We start from the raw sequence: 7,344 nt of genomic DNA on the forward strand, positions 1-7,344 counted from the left end.
TTTTTAGGTAGTTTTTAGTAAGTTCAAGCTACTTTTAGGGATGTTTTCATTAGTTTTTATGTTAAATTAACATTTCTGGACTTTACTATGAGTTTGTGTGCTTTTCTGTGATTTTAGGTCATTTCTGGCTGAAATTGAGGGACTTGAGCAAAATTCTGAAAAAGGCTGACAAAAGGACTACTGATGCTGTTGGAATCTGACCTCCCTGCACTCGAAATGGATTTTCTGGAGTTACAGAACTCCATATGACGCGCTCTCAACGGCGTTGGAAATTAGACATCCAGAGCTTTCCAGAAATATATAATAGTCCATACTTTATTCGGGAATTGATGACGTAAAGTGGCGTTCAACGCCAAGTACATGCTGCTGTCTGGAGTTAAACGCCAGAAACACGTCACGACCCGGAGTTGAACGCCCAAAACACGTTATAACTTGGCGTTCAACTCCAAGAGAAGCCTCAGCTCGTGGATAGATCAAGCTCAGCCCAAACATACACCAAGTGGGCACCGGAAGTGAATTTATGCATCAAATACTTACTCATGTAAACCCTAGTAGCTAGTCTAGTATAAATAGGATAATTTACTATTGTATTAGACATCTTTGGTCTCAGTTTTGTTTTATTCTTCATCTTAAGAGGATATTGATCACGTTTTAGGGGGCTGGTCATTCGGCCATGCTTGAACCTTTCACTTATGTATTTTCAACAGTGGAGTTTCTGCACACCATAGATTAAGGGTGTGGAGCTCTGCTGTACCTCAAGTTTCAATACAATTACTATTACTTTCTATTCAATTCTCTTTTATTCTTATTCCAAGATATACGTTGCACTTCAACTTGATGAATGTGATGATCCGTGACACTCATCATCATTCTCACCTATGAACGCGTGTGACTAACAACCAGTTCCGTTCTACTCTAGGCCGGGCGCATATCTCTTAGATTCCCTAACAGAATCTTCGTGGTATAAGCTAGATAGATGGTGACATTCATGGGAATCTGGAAAGTCTAACCTTGTGTGTGGTATTCCGAGTAGGATTCCGGAATTGAATGACTGTGACGGGCTTCAAACTCTTGAAGGCTGGGCGTTAGTGACAGACGCAAAAGAATCAATGGATTCTATTCCAACCTGATTGAGAATCGACAGATGATTAGCCGTGCTGTGACAGAGCATTTGGACCATTTTCACTGAGAGGATGGGATGTAGCCATCGACAAGGGTGATGCCTCCAGACGATTAGCTATGCAGTGACAGCGCATAGGACCATTTTCCAGAGAGAATGAAAAGTAGCCATTGACGACAGTGACGCCCTACATACAGCTTTCCATGGAAAGGAGTAAGAATGATTGGATGAATGTAATAAGAAAGTAGAGATTCAAGAGGAGCACAGCATCTCCATACGCCTATCTGAAATTCCCACTATTGATTTACATAACTATTTCTATCCTATTTTATTTTCTGTTTATTATTTATTTTCGAACTTATCATAAACCATTTAATCTGCCTAACTGAGATTTACAAGGTGATCATAGCTTGCTTCATACCAACAATCTCTGTGGGATCGACCTTTACTCACGTAAGGTATTACTTGGATGACCCAGTACACTTGCTGGTTAAGTTGAACGGAGTTGTGATCACACGTGCCATTACTAGGGATTATTAAGATCCCAATTCATCACACCATGATCTCTTTGGGGTATTTTTGATAGAGCCATTAAATAAATCTCATGCAAATACAAAGAGAATGAATCACAATTTCGTCCACCACTAGTCTAGTATAAATAGGACTTTTTACTATTGTAATTTCATCTTGGAATATATCTTGGTATCTATCTTTGGACGTTTAGTTCTTAGACTTTGGAGGCTGTCATTCGGCCGTGCCTGGACCTTGATCACTTATGTATTTTCAATGGTGGAGTTTCTACACACCATATATCAAGGGTGTGGAGCTCTAATGTACCTCGAGTTTTAATGCAATTACTACTATTTTCTATTCAATTCAGCTTATTCCTGTTCTCAGATATTTGCTGCACTTCAACCTGATGGATGTGATGATCCGTGACACTCATCATCATGCGTCCTTATAAACGCGTGCCTGACAACCACTCCCGTTCTATCTTAGATCGAGCGTGTATCTCTTGGATTCCTTAATCAGAATCTTCGTGGTATAAGCTAGAACCCTTTGGTGGCCATTCTTGAGAATCCGGAAAATTTAAACCTTATCCGTGGTATTCCGAGTAGGATTCAGGGATTGAATGACTGTGACGAGCTTCAAACTCGCGATTGTTGGGCGTAGTGACAGACGCAAAAGAATTAATGGATTCCGTCATGATCGAGAATCGACAGATGATTAGCCGTGCTGTGACAAGAGCATTTGGACCATTTTCACTGAGAGGATGGGAAGTAGCCATTAACAACGGTGACACCCTACATACAGCTTGCCATAGAAAGGAGTAAGAAGGATTGCATGAAGGTAGTAGGAAAGCAGAGATTTAGAAGGAACACAGCATCTTCATGCACTTATCTGAAATTCCTACCAATGAGTTATATAAGTATCTCTATCTTTATTTTATGCTTTATTTATCTTTATTTTCGAAAACTGCATAACCATTTATTATCCGCCTAACTGAGACTTACAAGATGACCATAGCTTGCTTCGTACCAACAATCTCCGTGGGATCGACCCTTACTCACGTAAGGTTTATTACTTGGACGACCCAGTGCACTTGCTGGTTAGTTGTGCGAAGTTGTGAAGAATGTGAGTGAACCATAGTAGTGTGCACCAAGTTTCTGGAGCCATTGCTAAGAATTGTTCAAGTTATGAAAAGTGTAAATCACAATTTTGCCTATCAAGTTTTTGGCGCCATTGCCGGTGATTGTTTGAGTTTGGACAACTGACTGTTCATCTTGTTCTTGACAAGTCTTCTTGTTTGATCTTTAAATTTTCTTATTTTGTGTTTTTTGTTGTTTTTCATATGCATTTTTGCAATCATAGTGTCTAAGCATTAAAAATTTCTAAGTTTGGTGTCTTGCATATCTTTTTTTCTTGAAAATCTTTCAAAAATAGGTCTTGATGTTCATCTTGATCTTCAAAGTGTTCTTGGTGTTCATCTTGACATTCATAGTGTTCTTGCATACATCATGTGTTTTGATTCATAATTTTCATGTTTTGAGTCATTTTTGTGTTTTTCTCTCTCATCATTAAAAATTCAAAAAAATAAAAAAATTATCTTTTCCTTATTTCTCTCATAAATTTCGAAAATTTGAGTTGACTTAGTCAAAATTTTTTAGAACTTAGCTATTTCTTATAAGTCAAGTCAAATTTTCAATTTTAAAAATCTTATCTTTTTAAAATCTTTTTCATTTTTCTTTTATGATTTTTGAAAATTTGAAAACATTTTTCAAAATCTTTTCTTTTCTTTATTTCAAAATTTCGAAAACTTTACTAACAATTAATGTGATTGATTCAAAAATTTGAAGTTTGTTACTTTCTTGTTAAGAAAGGTTCAATCTTTAAATTCTAGAGTCATATCTTTTAGTTTCTTGTTGGTCAAGTAATCAATTTTAATTGTAAAAATCAAATCTTTTTCAAAATATCTTTTTCAATCATATCTTTTTCAAAATTGATTTCAAAAATCTTTTCTAACTTCTTATCTTCTCAAAATTGATTTTCAAAATCTTTTTCAACTAACTAATTGACTTTTTGTTTGTTTCTTATCTTTTTCGAAACCACCTAACTACTTTTCTCTCTCTAATTTTCGAAAACTCTTCTCCTTTTTTCAAAAAAATTCTTTTTAATTAACTAATTATTTCAAATTTTAATTTTAATTTTAATTCTTCTCTTAATTTTTGAAAATCACTAATTTTTCAAAAATAATTTTCAAATTCTCTCTCTCATCTTCTTCTATTTATTCATTCAATTACTAACACTCCTCTTCATCTCAAAATTCGAACCCTCTCTTCCCCTCTGTGTTCGAATTTTTCTCTTCTCCTTCTTCTATTCTTTTATTCTTATACTCACATAAAGGAATCTCTCTACTGTGGTAAAGAGGATCCCTATTATTATTTTCTGTTCCCTTCTTTTTCATATGAGCAGGAGCAAGGACAAGAATATTCTTGTTGAAGCAGATCTTGAACCTGAAAAGACTCTGAAGAGAAAACTCAGAGAAGCTAAATTATAATAATCCAAAGATAACCTTACAGAAATTTTTGAAAAGGAAGAGGAGATGGCAGCCAAAAATAATGACAACAACAATAACGCAAGGAGGATGCTTGGTGATTATACTATACCCACTTCCAAGTTTGATGGAAGAAGCATCTCAATCCCTGCCATTGGAGCAAATAATTTTGAGCTGAAACCTCAACTAGTTGCTCTAATACAATAGAAATGCAAGTTCCACGGACTTCCATCAGAAGATCCCTACCAGTTTTTAACTGAATTCTTGCAGATCTGTGAGATTGTTAAGACTAATGGAGTAGATCCTGAAGTCTACAGGCTCATGCTTTTCCCATTTGTTGTAAGAGATAAAGCTAGAACATGGTTAGACTCACAACCTAAAGATAGCCTGGACTCTTGGGATAAGCTGGTCACGACCTTCTTGGCTAAGTTCTTTCCTCCTCAAAAGCTGAGCAAGCTTAGAGTGGATGTTCAGACCTTCAAACAAAAAGATGGTGAATCCCTCTATGAAGCTTGGGAAAGATACAAGCAGATGACCAAAAGGTGTCCTTCTGACATGCTTTTAGAGTGGACCATTTTAGATATATTCTATTATGGTCTATCTGAGTTCTCTAAGATATCACTGGACCATTCTACAGGTGGATCCATTCACCTAAAGAAAATGCCTGCAAAAGCTCAAGAACTCATTGACATGGTTGCAAATAACCAATTCATATACACTTCTGAGAGAAATTCTGTGAGTAATGGGACATCTCAAAAGAAGGGAGTTCTTGAAATTGATGCTCTGAATGCCATATTGGCTCAGAACAAAATATAGACTCAGCAAGTAAAAATGATTTCTCAAAGTCTGAATGGATGGCAAAATGCATCCAACAGTACTAAAGAGGCATCTTCTGAAGAAGAAGCTTATGACCCTGAGAACCCTGCAATGGCAGAGGTGAATTACATGGGTGAACCCTATGAGAACACCTATAATTCTTCATGGAGAAATCATCCAAACTTCTCATGAAAGGATCTACAAAATCCCCAACAAGGCTTTAATAATGGTGGAAGAAATAGGCTTAGCAATAACAAGCCTTTTCCATCATCTTCTCAGCAACAGACAGAGCATTCTGAGCAGAGCTCCTCTAGCTTAGTAAACATAGTCTCTGATCTGTCTAAGGCCACTTTAAATTTCATGAGTGAAACAAGATCATCCATCAGAAATTTGGAGGCACAAGAGGGCCAGCTGAGTAAGAAAATCACTGAAAATCCTCCTAGTACTCTCCCAAGCAATACTGAAGAGAATCCAAAAAGATAGTGCAAGGTCATTGACATAATCATAATGGTCGAACCTAGAAAGAAAGGGGAGGACGTGAATTCCAATGAGGAAGACCTCATGGGACGTATCCCAAACAAGAAGGAGTTCCCTATTGAGGACCTAAAGGAATATGAGGCTCATATAGAGACCATAGAGATCCCTTTAAACCTCCTTCTGCCATTCATGAGCTTTGAAAACTATTCTTCCTCTGAAGAGGATGAAGATGTAACTAGAGAGCAAGTTGCTCAATATATAGGAGCTATCATGAAGCTGAATGCCAAGTTGTTTGGTAATGAGACTTGGGAAGATGCACCTCCCTTGCTCATTAGTGAACTAGATACATGGGTTCAGCAAACTTTACCTCAAAAGAAATAAGATCCTGGTAAATTCTTAATACCCTGTACCATAGGCACCAAGACCTTTGAGAAGGCTCTATGTGACCTGGGGTCAGGCATAAATCTTATGCCACTCTTTGTAATGGAGAAACTTGGGATCTTTGAGGTACAGGCTACCACATTCTCATTAGAGATGGCAGACAAGTCAATAAGGCAAGCTTATGAATTGGTAGATGACGTGTTAGTAAAGGTTAAAGGCCTTTATATCCCTGCTGATTTCATAATCTTAGACACTATGAAGGATAAGGATGAATCCATCATCCTTGGAAAACCCTTCCTAGCCATAGCAGGAGCTGTGATTGATGTTGATAGAGAAGAGCTAGTCCTTCATTTGAATAGGGACTACCTGGTGTTTAAAGCTCAAGGATCTTCCTCTGCAACCATGAAGAGGAAGCATGAAAAGCTTCTCTCAATACAGAGTCAAACAGAGCCCCCATAATCAAACTCTAAGTTTGGTGTTGGGAGGCCACAACTAAACTCTAAGTTTGGTATTGAACCCCCACATTAAAATTCTAAGTTTGGTGTTGGGAGGTCCCAAAAATGCTCTGATGATTTGTGAGGCTCCATGAGAGCTCACTGGTGCGCGAAATTGTGAACAATACTTTTCACAACTCTCATAATCCCCGGTCATGAACCCCAAAAACTTGGTAGCTCAATACCATGGCATTACACAACTTCGCACAACTAACCAGCAAGTGCACTGGGTCGTCCAAGTAATAAACCTTACGCGAGTAAGGGTCGATCCCACGGAGATTGTTAGTATTGAAGCAAGCTATGGTCATCTTGTAAATCTTAGTCACGCGGAATTCAGCTGTCAGTTCTCGGTCAGGCCGGAATAGAATCCATCGATTCTTTTGCGTCTGTCACTAACGCCCCGCCCGCTAGGAGTTTGAAGCACGTCACAGTTATTCAATCATTGAATCTTACTCAGAATACCATAGACAAGGTTAGACCTTCCGGATTCTCTTGAATTCCGCCATCAGTTCTTGCCTATACCACGAAGATTCCGATTAAAGAATCCAAGAGATATTCACTAGAGCCTTGGTTGCTTGTAGAAAAAGAGTGGTTGTCAGTCACCTTGTTCATAGGTGAGAATGATGATGAGTGTCACGGATCATCACATTCATCAAGTTGAAGAACAAGTGATATCTTAGAACAAGAACAAGCGGAATTGAATGGAAGAACAATAGTAATTGCATTAATACTCGAGGTACAGCAGAGCTCCACACCTTAATCTATGGTGTGTAGAAACTCCACCGTTGAAAATACATAAGCATAAGGTCTAGGCATGGCCGTGAGGCCAGCCTCCCAGTGATCTAAGATAGCATACAAATGAAGATAGCTACCCCGATGTCTCAATACAATAGTAAAAGGTCCTACTTATAGAAAACTAGTAGCCTAAGGTTTACAGAAATGAGTAAATGACATAAAAATCCACTTCCGGACCCACTTGGTGTGTGCTTGGGCTGAGCAAT

The 7,344-nt window shown here is 38.0% G+C and overlaps 1 non-coding gene across 1 annotated transcript; it reads right to left on the reverse strand.

The window, feature by feature from the left end:
• Window positions 1–4,628: 4,628 nt before the first annotated feature.
• Window positions 4,629–4,736, reverse strand: LOC127740840 (small nucleolar RNA R71). The gene has a single exon (XR_008001696.1). It is a non-coding gene; the product is annotated as a small nucleolar RNA R71 (small nucleolar RNA).
• Window positions 4,737–7,344: the final 2,608 nt, after the last annotated feature.

Source organism: Arachis duranensis, chromosome 7 (assembly GCF_000817695.3).
Source record: "Arachis duranensis cultivar V14167 chromosome 7, aradu.V14167.gnm2.J7QH, whole genome shotgun sequence".
Lineage (NCBI taxonomy): Eukaryota > Viridiplantae > Streptophyta > Magnoliopsida > Fabales > Fabaceae > Arachis > Arachis duranensis.